The sequence below is a fragment of the Eptesicus fuscus genome, chromosome 7, assembly GCF_027574615.1.
Source record: "Eptesicus fuscus isolate TK198812 chromosome 7, DD_ASM_mEF_20220401, whole genome shotgun sequence".
NCBI classification, from domain to species: domain Eukaryota; kingdom Metazoa; phylum Chordata; class Mammalia; order Chiroptera; family Vespertilionidae; genus Eptesicus; species Eptesicus fuscus.
Window position 1 is genome coordinate 74,374,922 of NC_072479.1, and position 21,088 is coordinate 74,396,009.

The 21,088-nt window shown below is 37.4% G+C and overlaps 1 protein-coding gene across 6 annotated transcripts in view; it reads left to right on the plus strand.

The window, feature by feature from the left end:
• The window catches only part of LMNTD1 (lamin tail domain containing 1), a 69,631-nt gene that overhangs the window by 22,163 nt on the left and 26,380 nt on the right, over nucleotides 1–21,088 (plus strand). Inside the window, exon 8 of one of the 6 annotated variants that reach the window (XM_054719211.1) lies at nucleotides 10,256–10,373. The exons of 4 other annotated variants lie outside the window; for them this stretch is intronic. The gene's annotated coding sequence lies outside the window, so the exon portion shown is untranslated. Of the gene's footprint in view, nucleotides 1–2,522; nucleotides 2,686–10,255; nucleotides 10,374–21,088 lie in introns of those variants that run through there. One more of the 6 variants, XM_054719209.1, reaches the window with a different exon arrangement.

Genomic DNA, 21,088 nt, shown 5'->3' on the forward strand with positions numbered 1-21,088 from the left:
TGTATGTTTCCATTTATATAAAATTTAAAAACATACAAAACCATGGTGTTAAAGGTCAGAATAGTAGTTATCTCTGAGAGAGGGAAGGAAGCAGCCGTTGGAGGTTACACAAAAACTGCTTCTAGAACACTGACAATGTTTTCTTTCTTGACCTGAGTGGTGTTTACATGAATCACTGTTTTCATCATGCTGCGTAATTATGACTTGTGATCTTTTCTGCATGTATATTATACTTGAGTAAAAGTTTACTTTTAGAAACTTGATGACAAGAAAAGGAAAATTAGAAAGAGAAGACAGCACGGTGATAGTAATGAGCACTGACAGCTTATACCCTGAAGAGGAAGGAGAAAGAAAACCTAAAAAATATAGGGTGTCCCCAGAAAAATGTATACACACTTGAATAGCTGGTCATTCTGGATTCTATTTGATTTTGAAAATGAAATAGATTTTAATAAACACTGCCTTTATAATTAAGTTGTGTGTATATATTTTTGGGACACCCTGTAGATCAATGAACTCAAAATGAATATTAATAATACGAGGCTTATTTAGCAAATGAGAAAAATAGCCTTACCTGAAATAAGTCTGAGCCTATTGTTATAGTATTGGAAATTAATTTTAATAGAGTTCATCATAGCTCAGTCATTGCCAGGGACATCTGTGGCAGAAGTGGCTAATTACTGCCCCTAAGTCATTGTTCCTTAGACACAAGGCCCACAGGCCCAGGGACACTTAGACACATGACTGACAAGAATGAGGCCTGTTGCCCTAACGGCCTAACTGGTTTGGCTCAGTAGATAGAGCATCGGCCTGTGGACTAAAGGGTCCCAGGTTAGATCCTGTCAAGGGCATGTACCTTGATTGCGGGCACATCCCCAGTAGGGAGTGTGCAGAAGGCAGCTGATCAATGTTTCTCTCTCATCGATGTTTCTAACTCTCTATCCCTCTCCCTTCCTCTCTGTAAAAAATCAATAAAATATATATTTAAAAAAAAGAATGAGGCCTGTTTTTCTCAGTCTCTCCTGCAGTTAGGTAGGATTATATCTACATTCTGTGGAATGTGAACAGAAATCATGTTTATAGCATCTGATCATGCCCCTGGGTGCATGTGCCCCTGTGTCTCCTCCGTACCCCAATAACAGGAGCTGGAGTTGCCATCTTTCAACCCAGAGTTGAGGCCATGTGTTGAGGATGAAAAAGACATTCTACATGGCCCGTGTTGGCACTTCTCCAGATTGTTAAGAGAGAGAGAAATACCCTGTGTAAGCTGTCGTTAAGTTGTGTCTGAACCAGATGGCCCACACAGGATCACACTACCATTTAGTTTCACTTAATAGGCTACTGGTTAAGAAGAAAACAAAAATCTCAGCCAGGAAGGGCATTTTAAAGTCAGTTAGGTAAATTTAAATATAGACTGAATATTGGAGATCAATGAGTCGTGTTCTTTTCTTAGGTGTGCTGATTGTGTTGTAGTTATATTGGTGGTTCTTAGATTCATACAGATATCTGTACTTAGTGTCTAGTAGTTTAGTGATATAAGCATAGGTAGATGATACAAATATGGCAAAATACTAATTCTTGAATCTGGATGATAGGTATACAGATTTGGTTATATTATTCTTTCATATTTTGTGTATGTTTGAAATTTTTCACAAGAATTTGAAAAAATAAAGTTATTATTTTTAGTTTTAGTTTTTTTGTTAATCCTCACCTGAGGATATTTTTCCATTGATTTGCAGAGAGAGTGGAAGGGAGTTGGAGATACAAAGAGAGAGAAACATCAATGTGTGGAAGAGATACATCGATTATTGCCTCTCGCACACTCTCCGACTAGGGTCAGGGATGGAGCCTGCCTCTGAGGCACATGCCCTTGACCTGGAATTGAACCTGGGACCCTTCAGTGCACAGGTCAATGCTCACACAGGCTAGGGCAAGAAAGTTATTTCTGATGGAGTGTAGCATGCACTTGGAGGTACTAGTGCACAGAGCCAAAGCACTGGCCACAGTAGGAAAGAGTAGCTCTTGGGAAGGGTGGAGACCTTTCACAAAGCAGAGGGGTTTGCATTGTGTTGCCATGATTGTTCCTAGACCTAGAGAGAATGCACTTTCCTCTTGCTGAGATTGGTCTTTTGATAACGTTCTCAGCCTTCTTCTATAATTCAAGTTAAATGACAGAAACTAGTCAGAAGGTAGTATTCTACAGACATTGTTTTAAACTAACCCTGGGGTGTGTGCACTGTTTGGTGCACTTTACTTGCACATGGTCTAATATACTTTGCTTGTCATCTGTGATCCATAGTGTACCCTGCAGTGAGATTCATTTTAATTGTGGACTCTACTGTTGCTACTGTCTTCCATGCCATTGTCATTATAGTAATGAAAATAATGTTCCTTTGTATCTGAGGGTTGCTGAGCCACACTACAAAAGCTAACCTGTTAGAGAATCAATGAAACTAGAACATAGATAGCATTATGTAGGAATGAAACATTTAAAATCTCATCAATGTAAGCTCTCTCTCCAGGTCACAATTAAGGAATTTTACATTAAAGAGACTGTGGTCAGTTCCTCATCACACTTCAATAGAAACTGGCTTATCTGCTCCTGGGATCAAAGTATTTTTTCCCCATAACAACGTTCCCAATCCATACTGGTAACAAAGGAAATAAATACAAGTTTGAAATCAATTTTTTATGTGTCCTCCATATTATTGTATCTGTTCTGTGTATTGATGGTTATACCCGTATTGCATTATTAAACTTATCAGATTAAGAATTTGGAATATTGTATGTTACATCTTTATGACTGGGTAGATTTTTAGTTAATGTTGTAACTAGACATTGTATGAATTGATATATAGAAATGTTAAACAAAAAAAAAATGGACTAACCTTAGAAAAGAAAAGACCAATTACTTAGACCTCTTACAAACAGATTGAATAGAAAATAATGACTTGAAGAAGCACTTCAAACTGCCAGGGGTTTCTGCCCATTATTTTGTTATCAAATAATAGCATCAAAAATATTAGGAACTTTTTTTATAAAGGAAAATTATATTGCACCATGTATTTAAGGGTAGTGATTTTATTATTCTGTTGCTTTCAGAAATTTTAAATTATAATATCTTATATTTCTGAAGACATTTCTTTTGATAAAGAATAGACAAGTGAAAACCATTGATATGTCTTCTTGAAGCTGTAATATAGGTGTCTTTAATGCTCATACAAAGAATTCCAAGATATTAGTCCTTTATGATTGGATCTTTTATTTCGAGACATTTCAACATTATAAAACAGAAACATTTTAAATTAATTGCCCTTTAGTTATAAAAGATGATAATCTCATTTATAGAAATGTATATGTATATAATTAATGAGCCATTTCATCACACAAGTAAGAAATATTGTTCAGGGAGTCAGAGTGCCCACATTAATGTTACTAGGTTTGAATGTCTCCAGCTCAAATAATGCAAGAAATTGCCATCACCCACCCTCTGACATTGAAACAAACACTACCACTACTACGAATCCTGTCGTTAAATTTCAGGAAATTATAGATGGGAAATTTTATAAGTGTTATTAACTTTATAGTACTTTGCTGTAGAACAGGTTTTCAGGGTGTGATTCAAAGCCTTCTTCCTCAGGCCAGTCAGTCTGGAAGGACAAACATAAAATATTTACAAGGTCTGTTTCATGCCAACAAATTGCTCTGGAAGATGGGAAGTGATGGGCTAGATTTTTCCTATATCTAAGGCACTGCCTGTGGTAAGGAAAGTATCTTGGCAGCCTACCTATATTCCAGGCCCATAACTTACTATTCAGAAAGTTTACACCGTCATGTGCCAAACAGCATCCTGACTCATTGGATTCGGAAACTTAGTAGTGGCTAAGGAATAACTGTGCTAACCAGAAACACTTTGCATTTCTTGTTCATCTTCCTTGCAGTTCACATTCTCACATCCAGCTTCTCGTTAATTGTTTCTTTGTAATCCAATACTGACAGTTCACCTTGGTAATTCTTCCTCTGAGTTGCAGAGACAAAGAAAGGATTAGGTATGGCTGAGAAGCTTTGATTGTAGTTGTTCTTTGTTTTGTGTGTGCTTGTTTTTTTTCCAGAGAAGCTCATTGCTGTCTGTACTTAAGATATTATTTTGCTTTCTTGGTTTTTATTTTTACAGGAATAAAACAGCATCTCATTTCTGGGGTAGAAGTAATTTGTACTTGGGAACATTTGATTGAGCGTTATTTCTGTTTGATACACTCGTCTTCTATGTAGAAATTACATTTAAACGAAGTGACTTTCAATCCTTGCTTAAGTATATAGAGGTGAGGAGGCCACCATCTCTGTCACCTCATTCATCACCAGGGTGGAGTGGCTAACGCGGCAGGCTCAGCAGCATCTGCTCCTGTCTACACACCATCTCCTGCAGCCCTCCTGATGCAGCCAGATCCTCTACCTCCCTCCACTAGCTACTTCATCATTATGGCAGCTGTAAGTGTAGAAAGTAGAAAGCATTAGAGAAAATTTGCTGGTAAAAATTATTCTGCAACCTCAGTTTTTAAAATATACTTTCCTGATGGATACTTATGTCTTGAAATATGTTTTTGTAATAGCTCATTGAAAACTTGCTACTTGGTTTAAGTTACCATGAAATAATGTTCTTTTTTTAAAAAAAGTTGATTTCTGAGAGGAAGAGAGAACTGGAAACATCAATGATGAGAATTATTGATTGGCTGCCTCCTGCACACCCCACACCGGGAATCGAGCCCGCAACCCGGGCATGTGCCCTTGGCTGGAATTGAACCCGGGACCCTATCCACCACTTTACTACCACCACCCAGCCCCTGCTCCCCCTCCCTCTGGCTATCACCACACTGTTGTCTGTGTCCATTGCCTCTGAATATATGTTCTTTGGCTAATCTCTTCACCTTCTTGCATCCAGTCCCCTCCTCGCCCCCTCCCACATGCTCCTCCCATCTGACCTCTGTCAGTCTGTTCCAAGTTTTCTTGTCTCTGGTTCTGTTTTGTTCATCAGTTTATGTTGCTTTTGGAGCCAGTTTTTGTCTTCCCTGTTGTATGACAAACTTTCTAAGGCTGCGAAATAAGGAAATGGCATGTCTTTCCTTTTTGCCCTATATTCTCATTCTGTCCTTGTTGATGGATAAGTAAGAGTGATTGAAATCCAGAGTCCCTTTAAATACTCAAAAACACAATTCTGCAACTATGCCAATACATTTTAATTCCCATGAGCAACAGATTACTTATAGCATAATAGAAATTATTCTGGTTAGAGAGACTGCAGATGCTCTGTAGTTATGTATCTTTTAAATGGCAATGAAAGGAAAGTTAGGAACTTTGGCTTCTGCTATTTCGTTGATTAATGGCCTTCTAGCGTTTAACTAGTCACTTCCAACATGGCCTCATCATTTTTTTTATGATAATATCAACATCTAAGTAATTGAGGAAGATCTCAATGGCTTTCCATTTTACAAGGGGTGTGTTGAAACTCTTTCCCAAAGAGCTGATGACAAGGTGATATTTTGGTCGAGGATTCCTTTGGGAGAGTATCCTCCTCTAGTTGACATTTTTTGCTGCCCTAGTCCATGACTGATATATTTTATGTTTTCTTGCTCCTTTTTCTGACTAGGCTTTAGTTCATTCCTTGGTTTAAGAATAAAGCTACAGCTATCTAATCTCTAACTTGTTAGTATCCTAGACTCTGCTGGCACAAATGATTTAATTTTAATGCTCCACACAGCCTGCTGATCTTTTAATGGTCCCTAACACCTACATCTGTGTACCAACCTTTCAGTTTTTCTCAGATTGCTCAGATGTCTAATTTCTTTTGGCTCATCTCTTTCTAGAGTTTTTCCTAATCATCATCTTCTATTTTCCGAAGGTCACCTGCTTTTTTACAAGTTCATTCTCTCCATTTCTATAGCATCGTTATTCTTTAACTTCCAACTTCCTAAAAATGGTTACAAACTCCCCATTCTTCTGAGAAGCTTTTTTCTCAGACACTTCTTTTTGTTTATTATGTTTTTATTTATTTCAGAGAGAGGAAGGGAGGGAGGGAGGGCGAGAGAGAGAGAGAGAAGAGAGAGAGAGAGAGAGAGAGAGAGAGAGAGAGAGAGAGAGAGAGATTGGCTATTGGCTGTTTCCTGTACACCCCTACTGGGGATTGAGCCTGCAACCCAGGCACGTGCCCTGATCAGGTATCGAACCGGCAACCTCTCGATGCATGGGACAACATTCAACCAACTGAACCACACCAGCCAGGGCATCTCAGACACTTCTTAATAGGATATTAGGACTATAAAGGGATTTATTCCAACCACCTGTTTCTAGAGCAAAAGAAACTGAAGTCTGTAGAGACAAGTTACTAAAATTCACCTGGTAATCAACCACAGAGTCAAAGCAAACCCCAACATGTTTTAACTACAAAGAGAAAATCCAGCCTTGGCCCTACTGATATAATCTCCCAGAGGTTAAAGTTGTATCTGCACTGGTACCCGTTTCCTCCAGTATAGCCCTAAACAGGGTGTAGTTGAAATGTCAAGTATGGTATGTGAAATCTGCCACAGACATTAGCAACCAGCACTTCCGCAATTCAATTACCCTTCACTTTCTGTAATCATAAGGGAAAGTACCAAATACCTAACCTAGATATGAGTTGGGAAGGGGTCATTTTATTGTATACAAAACAAGGACTTTTGTTGTTGTTGGTTTAGGTTGGAAAGATATTTTTAATCCTCTCACTAAGTATTGAATAACAATTTTGGCAAAGAGTTTTAGCTTTTGTTGGTATCCTCCATCATTACTTTGCTTAACTACTGTGGTCACAAATTTGTTCATTGATCCCCTGTGTGGGAGATTTGTTGGTAGGTTTGATTTTTTTTTTTTTTTTTTTTTTTTTGTAACCCACCCTGTTTTGAAAAGTTTCAGGCTTCTTGAAATGACTTACTTCTGTCTTCTGAGAGCTTCCATCCCCATCTGGTGGTATCTTTAGGATTGACCATCAATGTGCCCTCAGAATATTTCCTCAGCCTTTACTAGGAGCAAAATTTTACTTCATCTGTCAGTAAACAACTTCTGTATTGCTGTCAGCTCCTGAGGCTGGTGTGTCTGTTCATGGAAAATTGTTCAGAGATTAAGTCCTCATTTGGTTCTCATTGGAATTCATGACCATTTGTTGGTAACTTGTAATGCTATACACTTGTGTAGCATTTCACGGTTTTCACATGATCTTGTTTGAGCTTATGGGGTAGATAAGGCTGACATTATCTCCATTTTATGCTTGAAGATGCTAGCTCAGCAATACTCAGTGACTAAACTAAAGTCAGATAGTAAATGGCAGCATTAAGACTAGAATTCTAGGTTAAAGCCAATGCTCTCCATTCCACTCTGTCCATCAAGTATTGGCATTTGCTTGTCTTTGTCTTTATTGCTCCATTCACGACTTGCCTAAAAGGAAGAACACCACACATTTAGAAGTAGGGCTAGAAAAGATATTTTTATTGACGCACCAAAAAAAGACCCACTTGGCTACCATGAAAATCTTAAGACTACTCGAAACAGCAAAATACACTGAGTGGCCAGATTATTTTGATCTCTGAATGCATAATAATCTGGCCACTCCATGTATATCCTATATAATAAAAGGCTAATATGCAAATTGTCCCCTCAACCAGGAGTTCGACCAGCAGGCAGGCCGGCCAACTGCCCAGGTCCCCTCCCCCTGGTCAGGCTGGCCAGACCCCACCCATGCACGAATTAATGCATGGGGCCTCTAATATATATATATATATATATGTGTGTGTGTGTGTGTGTGTGTGTGTGTAGAATTAATAAGTATATATATATATATATATATATATATATATATATATATACTGAGTGGCAAGATTATTATGCGTTCAGAGATCATAATAATCTGGCCACTCAGTGTATATTCAGATCCTATTTCCAAAATTGCTAATTTAACAGAGTGCCAGTCATTGGTACAAAAAAAAAAAAAATCTAAGTTCAATCTCTGGGATATTTGACTGCTCCTCACATTTCTGTGCTTCAACTGATTAAAACCATGTAGCTGTACTTGGAGTCACAGCTCTCATATCCTCTCTCTACTCAGTACCAAGGAATTGTGGGAGCTCTGCTATGTGAGTAATGCACAGCGTAGGTAAGTGATGCCATGGAATGCTGCAGAAACAGAACTTTCCACAAGTTAGAGTCAGAGAACTCTGGAAAATCTAGGTAGTTTCCCTTTGTGTCTGCTACCTGTCATACGAATTCTCAGGCTTGCTAGGAAACAATGAGAAATCGAGGATAGATTATAAAGAGGAAAGAAAGAACAGGGAAGAATGGGACTTGGGACATATCATCGCCACTGTCCTTAAGTGTATGCAATTGCATACTGCTAAGAATGCACCAAAATTGCAAACACCAGATATTAAATTCATAGTCAGTAAAAGTTCATCTACCTAGGAACCACCCCTTGTATTTGACACTCCTAATAAAGTGCTGAAAGCTTTTCCTCTAAGATGAGGAACAAGACAAGAATGCCTACTATCACCACTTCTATTCAACATAGAATTGGAAGTCCTACCCACAGCAGTCATACAAGAAAAAGGCAACCAAATTAAAAAGGAAGAAGTAAAGCTCTCATTATTTGCAGATGGCCTAATACTATATATATAAAACCCTAAAGTTTTCACCAAAATAAACAACCTATTAGAACTAATAAGTGAATTCAGTAATGTTGCAGAATACAGAATCAATATGCAGAAATCTGGTGTGTTTCTATAAACCAATTAAGTATGATCAGAAGGATAAATTAAGAAAATAATCCCATTTATAATTGTATCAAAAAGAATAAAATATATAGGAATCAATTCAGCCAAAGAGGTGAAAGATCTATACTCTGAAAATGATAGGATATTGAAGAAAGAAATTGAAGAAGATACAAAAAAAAAAAAAGAAAAAAAAGGGAAGGATAAACCTTGCTCATGGATTGAAAGAATTAATATTGTTAAAATGACCTCACTACCTAAAGCAATATACAAATTCACTTCAACCCCTAGTAAAATACCAATGGCATTCTTCTAAAAATTAAAATACCAAATCCTACAATTTATATGGAACTGCAAAAGACTCTGAATAGCCAAATAAATCTGGAGAAAAAACAAATTGAGAAGTATAACACACCTTGATATCAAACTATACTGCAAAGCTACAATATACAGTGTGTCCCAAAAAATGCATACACACTTTAACAGCTGATAGCTCAATTTTGAAAATAAAATGTATTTTAATAAACATTGCCTTTATAATTATTCAAAGCATGTATACATTTTGAGGGATACCCTGTATATACATATACAATGGGATATTATTCAGCAATAATAAAGAATGAAATCTTGCCATTTGTGACAACATGGGTGGACCTAGATGGTATTATGCTAAGTGAAATATAACAGACAGAAAAAGACAAATACTGTATAATTTTAGTTATATGTGGAATCTAAAAATGAACAAATTCATAAACAAAATAGAAATAGAGCCCTGGCCAATGTGGCTTAGTTGGTTGTAGTGTTGTCTTGTACACCAGAAGGTGGCAGGTTCGATTTCTGCTCAGGGCACATACCTAGGCAAGAGGCAACCAATCGATATTTCTCTCTCTCTCTCCCTTCTCTCTCTCTCTCTCTCTCTCTCTCTCTCTCTCTCTCTCTCTCTCATCAATTTTTAGAAATAGACCCATAGATATAGAGTACAAGATGATGTCTGCCAAAGGGGAGGCTGGTAGGGAGATAGAAATAAGTTTAAAAAGAAAGAAATGAAGGGTGTGAACATTTAGAAATTGGTCATTGAACTGGTTGCCTCAGAACCATATTGATCTTCATATTTAAGACCAGAAATATACATTATGCACAGGAGTGAAAGAGCTCTGCACATAATAAATCACCATTAAAACTGTAACCTAAACAAGTGCACATCTTTCAGAATTGAGTGAGAAGGATTTTAAAAAATTAATAATTCTTTCATCTTGGCAAAAGTTGCGATATCACAAAAATAATTTTCTCCCTCCTGTTATTGTTCTGCATCTATGAGTATGTTCAAGATTTGCTGTTTCCAAGTCTTAGTTTAAGATAAGTGTGATGGAAAGACTCTGAACATCTCTACTTTATACTGCTATAACAATACAATTTCACCATATTAACAGTGTGCATTATTCCATTGCCATTTTTTTGTTGTTGTTCAGGACAATGATACCCAAGTATAGAGAACATAAGGATGCCTGACATATTATAGCCAGCCTTCACCACATAGGACAGGAAGCCAGTAGCAAACAAGAAAGTGGTTTCTTTTAGAAAAGATAATTCCTCAGGACTTTACTATAACCATTTCTTAAAGAAGATGATAGAGTTTGTGGACAAGGTAAAACATTTGTTTTTGTGTGTGTGTGTGTGTGTGTGTGTGTGTGTGTGTGTGTGTGTTTTTTCAGCTGTTAAAAAAGAAAAACATTGGTCAAAAGCAAAACAACACAGTCTTCATTTTATGCACACGAGGTTCCCCAATCAATAATTTCAGTCTTTTATACCCTGCCCAACTGTTGGTCTACAACTTCTGTCATTTCTGCAGATGCACTTTCCAAAAGCACCTGTTTCAGGAATTTTAAATCTTATGGTCTGTTGATTCACTACAATTTGAGTCTGTCCCCTTAACACATGGATTAATTTAGCTTCCTGATGACTGGCAATAAGTGAAGTTTCTATTTGAGTAACTAGTTGGGAGTTTTTAAACCTCAAATCCAACCAAGATAATCTCATCTTCCAGTTTGTGATAGTAGGTACACGGGATTTTCCCCATAGATAGGAAATGAACACCAAAAGGCCAAGAATGTTTTAATTAATAATCTGATAGAGTTCCTTTAAAAAAAAACACAGAGCATTCTCATTTTTAGCTTACTCTATACCTATAAAGAGTATAGAATTTGAGAAAATAACAAAATATGCTCATTTTTTTTATTGACCCTTACTGAAGTCAGAAGGTATGATTGTTCAGTTTCTGAGAACAAATGCTTTCTATACCTTGTAACCCTGCATAATTTAATGTAATTTATTTTTAGTTGATATATGTGTATTAAATAGCATATGCAAGAAGATTCGGAATATACAGTCTTGAAATGTGAGGAGTGAGGAAAGTAAGGATTTCCCCCCAATATCTGTTTTTAAAAATAAAGAAAAGCAAATTAACCCCAAAATCAATAGTGACCACTGAGTTTTATTTTAATACAAAGAAACACCAAGAGCTAAAGATACTTTCTTTTTAAAAATATCATGTGTCAAGGGACTCAAATATATACTTGTATACCAATGTTCATATCAACATTATGCAGAGCAGCCAAACAGTGGTAACAACCCAAGTGTTCAACAACAGATGAATGGATTTTTTAAATCTGGTAGATACAGATAACAGATTATTCATCCAATAAAAAGTAAAATTCTAATATATGCTACAACATGGATTATGCTTGAAAACATTATACTAAGTGAAATAAGCCAGACACAAAAAGAAGAAATATTCTATGATTCCATTTCTCTGAGGTACCCAGAATAGGCAAATTTATAGAAATGGAAAGTATAATAGAATTTACTAGGGTCTAGGGGAAGGTAGAATAGGGAGTCATTGTTTAATCTCTTTTCAGGATGATGAAAAGGTACTGGTTATAGCAAATGATGATGGTTACACAATATTGTGAATGTACTTAATGCTCCTGAATTGCATACTTTAAAAAATAGTTAAAATAGAAGGAAAAATCTCAGTAACATCTAATTATTATTTTTGAAATAATAAAAAAAAGTCATATGCCAATCCAAAGCACCTGAGAATACATGTGTTTCTTGACAAAATAATTTGTCATAAACATTCTGGTTTTATATAAAAGGGATTCACATTAATTCCTGCATAATGATGTAGCTTAAATATTTTCCAGTCACCAGGTCACACTGATCACAGTATTTCTCTTCTTTGGACACTTCAGAGTAGACTTGCACATTTTCAAAAAACTGTCAGTAACACCTTATGCCACTTTAAACCATTAAGTATGATCTTTGAATCACATGTTGGCTAAATTGTGTAGGCTGTTCTGGCTTTTTCATGGTTACTATAGAAACTGTGTAGTCATGGTGGTGTGAGGAGACTACAAGGGCATCTGAGAGTGTATAATAAAAGTTAACTTATTCAACGGTTTATAATTTCTTCCAGCTGTCTCCATTTGTGATTATCGTGTTCACATTGGGAATATAAACATACAACTGAAAGGGCTCTGTTAACCATAGCCAATAAACAATCTCACCCGTGACAGACTTCCCTCCCAACCTCCTTCCCGCAAAGATCTGTAATAGAAACACATGAGGAAGTGGCATGTATGGTTCAGGTGTTTCCAATTAGTTCCCTCCTAAGCAGAGGTTTCCTAAATCCAAAACATATTTCAGCTCAAGTCGTGTTCCTTATATTTGAAGATCGTGTAGTTTCAGGAAAATTTCATCTACATATCTATGATTCATTGACACTTCATCAATAACACATTTCCTCTGAGCTCTTCTCCATGATCATTTCCTCTCTGGGTGGTCAAAAATGTGGTACATTTCAGTCTTGCTTTGCTTTTGTGAAGCTCACTCTTAGAAAGTGTGCAACCTTTTGCCTTTGCAAGAAAAAGATAAATAAATGCTCACTGCTGGGACTTGTGGTAGATTCCTTGTCAGTTAGGTCACCTCAGAGTGTTCTAGCACAATGCCGCCTCTATCTTCCTCCTCAAGGACTGTCCGTCTCTCTGGAAGGGCATAGCTGGGGAAAGATAGACCCATCTCTGATGGTATAAATCATTACTTGTGTAAATGGTAATACTCAAGCAAGACTACTGAGGGATTACAAAAAAAAGAAGGTGGGTTTGGGGCATGTTGTTTTCCTAAGGTTCTATGAATGAAAGTTCTAAGATGGATCCTTTGGGCCTCAGCAGTCTTAGAGAGCACTGAGTTTTAGGTTATGGTCCCAGAAGTATGACACTTCATTAGTGCCCTCTGCAAATTAGCATCAACACTCTATAATTACTGCACATGAATTGTGAGGATTGTTTCACAGAGCATTTGAAAAATGAGCATTGTTAAATATTCACTGTTAGGGAAACAAATTCATCTACAGATTGATGAAGGAGATGAATTACAATGCAAAAGGAATCCAAAACTTACCTACTGCTGAATACCCCTCAAAAGAGGTAAACATTTCAAGCAGATTCATATTCTCTCTCTCTCTCTCTCTCTCTCTCTTACACCCACACACATACTTTATGGTTTTGGCAGGAAATAGTAAAAGATAAGTGAAAGGATAAACATTGTTTTGATGATGTAGTGTTTTTGGTTAATTGTCAATGAGCTTTGCAGAGGAATCCAAATTTTCAGATCAGCATCAGGGCAAGAGTTCTTTTATGGGGTAAACTCCTACTACTATTGGCACTTGACCTCAAGTTCAAATCTAACCATCTGAATAAGTTTAAAATGTGTAATAATTATATGAATTTATACATAATAATCATATAAATTGTTACCACTAAATTATCTTTGTTTATGAAACTACTGACTTGAAATATATCTATGTAGATATATTCATAATATATTTATAATTTTTAGAATATATTATATGAGAAAGCAGATACAAGTAGAAATTTTGTTTTATTTTTAGAGGAGTTTTACTTACTATTTTAGTTTTCTTAGGCTAAAGACAGTATCAGTATGTTGAATGCCATGAAATTCCAGCTTGTTGTTTATATTTTACCACAGTACAAGAAAATATAAAGTTTTTGGAATTGCTTGAAGCAATAGTGTCTGTTCTAAATAGGTTGTGTATGCATCTGTATTGCAGTCCTGAGAAAGAGGGTAAAAGTTTCCTTATGAGAGGTCAATATGATTGCCAGGTAACCAAATTTTGCCTGAATATCTATAGATTGCAAAGGTAGTAATAATAATCTTCTCTGCCTTTTACCTGCATCACATATCATCTTACCTTATAATAGACAAATATGCAAATTGACCGCACCTTCGCTACGCCCAAGCCACGCCCACCAACCAAGCCATGCCCATCAACCACTCCCACCAGGAAACCGTTGCTGGGTGCGGCCGAGCCTCAAGGCTGGGAAAGCCGCCCAAGGCTTTCCCGGCCTTGGGCGCCAGCGGGGTGCCTGTGCCGATCGAAGGAGACCACTGGGGGTCGGCTCCTGCGATCGGTCGCAGGGACACTGGGTGCGGCCGAGCCCAAGGCCACCGCCCGGGGCCAAGCCCGGACCCTGAAAGAAGGCAGAAGGCGGTGGCCACAGCCAAGGCCTGGGTCCCCGGTGCTGGCAGAAAACTGGTGCAGGCAGCCAGGTGAATGAAGGTCTATTGCACGAATCTTCGTGCAAACGGGCTACTAGTATTTTATATTAGTCAACTAATAATTAACTTGAGTTCAGGTCCAGGAGAAACACAGAAACCATGAGCAGAAATATCATAGGAACTTTTTTTTCAAGTCCAGGAACTACAAGGGGTTTGGGGCTGAGCGAGGGGTGGAGAAGGTATCCACTCTCCACATGGCTCATTCACAGGGCAGGAAATTGGTGCTGACTACATGTTTATGTTCACACGGACCTCTCCGTAAGGCAGCTTGGGCTCTCTCATGCAAAGTATCTGGGTTCCTACAGCAAGTGGCCTAAGAAACAGGAAACGGAAGCTACTCGTTTTTAAGATCTGGACACAGAAACTGACATAGCATCATCTGCCCTGTTCTTTTTAGTCAAGCAGTTACAGAGCCTAGATCTAAGGGGAGGGAACATAGATTTCTACTTCTTTGTAGGATGCCTGTCAAAGAATGTTGTGGGCTTTAAAAAACCACCACTATGTGTACATCACCAGGAAAATACATGCTGTTTGTCAACTTGATCTTGCCTTTTAATCTCAACTAGGAATGTCTGTGCCAAGCCTGGAAAATAAAGTATATCCCCGAGTTCAGTTGATAGACCCATTGAATTCTGATGTTTCAAAGAATCACAACAAAGATGTGACCTCCTTATCTTTATTTGGGGAATATTGTGAGTGTAATTAAAGCAAAGGAAAGCTGTTTAAAATATTGCCCTGAAGCAATAATTGGCTTTAGAGATTATAAATGACCTCTTAATTTCTTGTACCACCTTTCTAGGCCCCTCAACATCTTCCCTCTGCCTTAACTCACTAAAAATTATTGTGGATTCACTGGAAATATATCTTGAAGGGCTTTATATTTTGCAAACTTATTTTCCCCTGTTGTGAATTTTTAATCACCAAATATTTTTGAGCATATATTATTATATACTAAGCACTAGAATTAAAAATATACATGGTACATTATGGGAGTCATAGACCAGCGGGAAACATATTTGTAGCAAAATAATCAAGGAAATACTACAATAAAGCTAATACAAAGTCCTGTGGGGTTTTCAGAGAACGAAGAATTCTGGATAGGTGCCATGGAGCTGATTTTAAGAGAAAAGTTAAGATGCTTCAGGCAAGTGGAGAAAAGAAATCTGATCAGTACATGTAGCAACTAAATGAGAGGCCTGGGTGGTTTGGAGAAACGGTCATTTATAGTGTGAGTTTAGACTATTGAATGAAAGAAGGGATAGGAAATGAGGCTTGAAGGGTAGACTAGGCCAAACCATGAGCTTTATGTTCTGGAGCCAAGTACTTGAACTTGCCCTCATATGTTATAGAAGAGAAATAGCAACTCCAGATTCTCCTCTGGAATCTGGCAGTACCTTAATTAGATAGCAAGAGATGGAGATAGAATTTGTTCCACCACAATGTGGTTATTTTTCTAAGAAACCTCAACTTTTCCAAACTTGCTTTTTATAAGACTTGCTTAAGAAAAAAAAATTCAGTGAGGAAAGACAAGTAGTATTTCTAGCTACACATATACAGTTATAAAACCTAAAAATCATTGAGCAATAATATGGTATTTAATCACATCTAGCTTCATCTTCCAAGTAAAGGTATGTCTTTACTATCAGCATCAGCCTCTTAAAATTATTACTTTCATCATCCACTGTTAGAACAAAGCATACAATCAAAGAAGAGAGCCATGGTTTATATGATAGGTTCCCCACCCCCTGTTTGAAATTCAATGTTAAGCCAATATCAATCTGGACAGTGTAATTCATGTTCCCTAATTAATAAATGACATATTCTCCAATCTCCATTAGGAAAATATGCTATTGGGAAATTGCCATGTTCAAGGAGCTTTTTCAGGAAGTGAGGAAGCTATCCTATGAAGGGGAAAGATGAATTGTAAAGTTGAATTATTCTAAACACATGTTATAAAATTTCAGGCAAAAACTTTCTTGGGGGCTAGAGAGATATTCCAATTTTAAGAAGATTTTTGAAAAAAATGTGCTAATAAGATTGATCACTATGCTTTTTGAAGCCTTTCCCATTAGTTTAGCCAAAGTGACTATCTGCACCCCCGAGCTCATGTTACTTATTGCTCAAGATCCCACAATGACTCTTACTCCCTATAGTTTGAAATTTAAACTGAATTCTAGGGAGCGAGTCTTCTGGTTGATATGTGATCACAGTATGTCTCCTATATTTCCACAATTACTGCCTCAAACAGTACCTTCTTTTTTATGTAAACTGTCAATTTCCTAAATGTTCCTAAGGACTTCTACCCCCATTATGAAAAAGACCTCATCTCTCCCAATATCTCTGTGGATTGTGGATTATCACTAATGACCTGCTGAATTCTCCAGGGGCCATTCTTGTCTGGCCTTCTTCGCGTACTGTCCTTTCTCCATATTACATTACCACCGAGAATCCTCCACAACCTAAAGCGCTTCCTACACAAGGCGGTAAGTGTCCAGCACACATTGCCCTGAAGCAATAGAGAGGACTTATATCCTTTGCAGTGGTTCTCAACCTTTCTAATGCCACGACCCTTTAATACAGTTCCTCATGTTGTGGTGACCCCCAACCATAAAATTATTTTCATTGCTACTTCATAACTGTAATTTTGCTACTGTTATGAATCGTAATGTAAATATCTGTGTTTTCCGATGGTCTTAGGCTCTACAGCAGCGGTTCTCAACCTGTGGATCTCAACCCAAAGGTTGAGAACTGCTAGCAGGGTCACCTAAGACCATCGGAAAACACAGATATTTACATTACGATTCATAACAGTAGCAAAATTACAGTTATGAAGTAGCAACAAAAATAATTTTATGGTTGGGGGTCACCACAACATGAGGAACTGTATTAAAGGGTCGCGGCATTAGAAAGGTTGAGAACCACTTGTCTACAGCATAGCAAGTAACTTAGAATTGAACGTGTAATACCTGTTTTGAAGTCTTTTAGGAATTCTCATCTCTGGGAATTCCTCAAGGTCTTTTCCCTCACAAAAGGCATGTGGCCTCATCAATCTTCCTTCTTAGCCCTATTTCTTTTGCTTCATAGTCCATTTCTGACTCTCCACCCAACCCATTACCACCACATTTGATCTTCTGGTTACTTCTTTTATGCAAAGTTCATCTTTCTAGATTTTTCTTTTTTTTGTTGTTGTTGTTAGAGTGAATCTTCCAAAAGGAACACTGATTTTAGATTTATTAAGTAACATCTTCTGCACAATACATTATGTCCATTGGCTTCTTCTCTAATCAGCATTTGACTTTATCAGTATAAAATGCTGAAATGTTATTCGGTCATGTTCCCTAACAGTCTCACATAGAAATTACTTTGATAGAAAGAAGAGGAAGAAAGTTATTGAGCACCTACCTTGTACCAGCCACTGAACTGGATACTTGAAGTTTTCATTTTATCCTCAGGCAACCTTGTGCCCCCAACACCAGCCCGCAGCTAGAGTTCAGTCACAGCTGCTCCATCCAAATCCAGCCAAGTGCTCTAGGGTTCACCTTGGGCATTGGTCAATTTCACGCTCACAAAGGCATGCCAATTTGCCTTTGGTGCTCTGGAGTAATGCTGGTCAAAAATTAATCTCTGGAACAGTTGTGTGGTTTCACCTGGGAGCTTCTTAGAATTCCATCACCTTAGCCTCCATTCTACACCTGCTGAACTAGAATCCACAGTTTTAATTCCATCCCTAGGTGGTTAGTAAGCACATTGAAGAGAAGCACTAGTCTAGAGTACTCAGGGTGTTACTGAACCCCAGCAGCTTCACAAATACCTGCTGATGAAGGTCTGTGTTCAACTAGGACTGCTGGCTCAGCTTGAGAGGGTGTGGATGACACTGTATCCCAGAAGAAAAGGCATAGCTTAATGCTGCAAAAGTAAAGAGAAAGGAAAGCTTTAGTTCTGAATTTAAGCTATTTGCCAAAACTTAAAAAGTGATTTTCTGTTTGTAGTTTCCTTTCACGCTCCTATAAAATAAGATAATAAGATTTCCTTTTTGCAAGCTATTCACTTGTAACTTTTATGGATTTATTCACTTCATCTACATAATAGATTTATTGCTTTTCTTCATTGGCAACTAAAGAATATGTACCTTGTTAAGATTTGTAATTACAAGTGTTCCAGATATGATGTCCTTGAAGGAGGTATTATAGTTTAAACTTGACTTAGTAGGAAAATTGTGTAAATATAAACCCTCTTTGAACTTGCCAAATGGAGTTTTTGCTAGTTCTTCTGCAGGTAACAAAAAATATTATAGAGATCTGTGGTTATCCATAATGTTTCTTTGCTAGCTGTAGAGTTGTTTGCTTATTTCTTGCAATCTAAAAACAGCGATTGGGAAAAAAAGATGGGATAGTGTTACAGAAGAATAACTTGAATGGTATAGGCTTATTCAAAACCTTTAAATGTTGAACAAATTGGAGATCAGGATCATGGAGCTCAAAAGATATTCGTGGAACTATTTTTTATTTAAACTCAATAGTTTCTAAAGAAACTAACCTTTCTACTTTCCTTTAGATTTTATCAGCAAGGTTTTTAGAGTCTTTCCTTGGTATAAAAACAAATCTTTTTAATATGTTACTTCAAATTAAACTAATAAACTTATAGCTACATCATAAAGATTTTGAAAGCTATAGAAGTAAGTATAATTGAAATTAGTACATGTAATCTTTATAATCTGGCTTTATATCCTTTTTATTTTTTTATAAATATCATTAAATTTTCTTTTATAATTTTACCATAAGCATAAGCATAGTTCATGTTGCTTCAGAGCCTTCATAAAATGGATTTGGGTCAAATCTCATTATTTTATCTATTCATTTATGGGACATTTAAATTTTCTAAATGTTATCTATTATAAACAGTGCTTTAAGAAATATATTCAAAATTGGTAGTTACAAAATAGTCATGGGGATGTAAAGTACAGCATAGAGAATCTCTAATAATAAAAGCATAATATGCTAATTAGACTGGACAGCCAAACGACCTTCCAGATGTCATTCCTGACGTCCTTCTAGATGACCTTCTGTATGACCTTAGCCCAGCGGTGAGGGCCAAGGCAGAGGTGGTTAGGGGTGATCAGGCAGGCAGGAGAGCAGTTAGGGGTGATCAGGCAGGCAGGCAAGCGGTTAGAGGTGATTAAGCAGGCAGGCAGAGTGGTTAGGGGCAATCAGGCAGGCATGCAGAGTGGTTAGGGGTGATGAGGCAGGAAGGTGAGCGGTTAGGAGCCAGCAGTCCCAGATTGCAAGAGGGTTGTCCGACTGCTGGTTTAGACCTGATCCCACAAGGACATCAACCAGCAGTCGGACATCCCCTGAGGGGTCCCGGATTGCGAGAGGGTGCAGGCCAGGCTGATGGACACACACACCGCCTGCCCTGTGCACGAATTTTGTGCACCAGGCCTCTAGTAATGTCAATAATATTGTAATAACAATCATGGGAACACTTCATAAAGTATATGATTGTCTCACCACTATGCTGTTTATCTTAAATTAATACAAAATAATATTGAATGTAAACTGCAATTGAAAAATTAAATTTAAAAAATATGTTCATGCATGTTGTTTTTCTACACGTTGGATTATTTATTTAGTGTTTAAAATGTTACTGACTATATTTATAATAATAATGATGATAAATAATTTAGAGAGAAGAATTCAATTGAAAATGCTAATTTAAAAAACATTAATATTTTCTAAATCATTTTATTTATTTATTTATTTATTTAATCCTCACTCGAGGATACTTTTCTATCAACTTTTAGAGAGAGTGGAAGGAAATGGGAAAGACAGATTGATTGGTCGCCTCCCACACTCGCCCCAACCAGGGCAGGGGGGAGCAGGGAGCTGGCAACCAAGGTACATGCCCTTGACCAGAATGGAACCCAGGACCCTTTAGTCTGCAGACCAATGCTCTATGCACTGAGAAAACTGGCTAGGGCCAAATAATATTTTTTTTTAATTTCCAGAAGAAAAAAAAAATAACTATCTCAGTAACTTAAACACTTTTACTTTTTTCTGTTACCGGGCAAGTTTCAGGTTAATCCCCTTCCTGGCTGAATTTTGCTCTGTGTGAGAACGTACAACCTTCAGAGTTAGTTAATCCAGACTATATATGTCAGCAAAGAAATGTTTTAACCATGAGGTTAAATGGATAGAATTCTAATCATAAATTTGGCAGGGTTACTACCAAGGAACTTTAGCTTCACACATTAACTATTCATTCTTAGAGGACCACACGGATCTTTCTTATACACACTTTATTCTCTGCTGTTTGTCTTTCCTTTTTAAGTGGTGTGTCAAAATCTAAGGGGGAAACTTTCTCAAACAAAAGATGAACAAACGCTCTGAAGTTAAGAAACTACTAGTGAATTGTGTGGCAATAGTTTTGCAAAGATATTTCACTGCTTTGAAAGACACTTTACCAAACTAGATGGGTAGTGTAAGTGAACACACATCCTAAAGTGCAGTGTGGTCTGGCAGCCTTCTCTTCCATGAACACAGAACTTCTGGGCCTCAGAGCGCTGCTGACAAATGGTAATTCATTTAATTGTGAACAGCTGTTTCCTAAGCCAGTGCTTCTTCAAGTGAGGAGACTGAACATAAACACAGCCACCCAGCTAAGGCATG